Genomic DNA, 1305 nt, shown 5'->3' with positions numbered 1-1305 from the left:
ACGCCAACGTGAGCATCATCACATCGCCTCTGAATGTCAGACGAATAATAAAATCATTGTTGATTATCCTGCAATTAAATGTATCTCTTTATTGCTGTCAAAAGCTATGAGCAACAGTGTCAGATGCACTGAACAAATGTACTGTAAATGAGAGGTGGGAAATAACAGCTCTAACAGGGAGCTGCCTAGACACTGACACGTTTAACTTTTGTTGAATTCTTTACTTCAAGTATTTATTATCCTCAACTTTTTTTATCTTGTAGAAAAGTTTAAAAGAAAGCTGGTGATGTGATGTTTGGATATAAGATTTATGAAAAAAACTGAGGTTCCAGTGTTAAAAAATCGACAAAGAAGGTTCCATTAGCGGGGATCCAGGGTAAACCTGCCAGATAAGAACCTCTTGACAGGTCCGACTGCATCCTCGGCCCCTTTAGCCGACATCTCTCCATTACACTGCACAAGAACATTTAACACAGCCGACCACCAAGTGGAGGTAATATCCATTTCTGGCTGTTGCCAAACATCCAGCAGCATAAAAGGAGACAAAAAGAAGAATGCCGGAAAAGAAGAAGGATAATAAGAAACACGTAAACGAGGGATGCAATTGGCATTTTTGTTTTTCTTTTTTAATGTACACCGTGGTCTTAGCAATTGAGATGAAAAGAATACCCCCATAACCTCCACATTCGCGTAAATACGCCAACAAGACCTGAACCAACTCGTCAGCCCATCGATCTTTTTGTTTTCTCATAATCGCCAACTTCATCAAATGTACTTGCAGCTGAGTATTTCTGGTCCAGTAGGTGCCAAAAAGTGGTTTTCACATGATTTGTGTTTTAAATAGAAGTGCTTATTGCCAGGAAGTTCCTGTTGGCCAATCTGACTCCCTCTCTCCCACTACAGAGACGCACCAACGATCCGGCACCGAAAAATCTACCTGGAACTCCCACTAGTGGAAACATGCCTATAGAGAGCCTTTTACAGAGACCTCAACACATGGTGAACACAATAAAGAGCTTGATTTGTAATATTATTCAAACCAGATCACTTTTCCTCACTTTAGAGTTAGTAATTAAACATAACCAGGAGATTCTGCTGCCTAAATCTAACTATATAATGAGAGCAAACGGAGAGAAAAATACCACTGGCCAGGCAGTGTTGAATTTCTCTTGGGGCTTACCCTCCAATGTCTTACAGAATTTTATCACTGGATAAAATTGAGCTTTCTGTGTTTTTGCCATATCCAGGAGATTCTGGTACTAGTGCTAAAGGTTACCATATGTATCTCACAAATGCCAGGGACCG

Source organism: Cololabis saira, chromosome 21 (assembly GCF_033807715.1).
Source record: "Cololabis saira isolate AMF1-May2022 chromosome 21, fColSai1.1, whole genome shotgun sequence".
Classification (NCBI taxonomy): domain Eukaryota; kingdom Metazoa; phylum Chordata; class Actinopteri; order Beloniformes; family Belonidae; genus Cololabis; species Cololabis saira.
Note: the sequence above shows the minus strand (reverse complement) of the source record.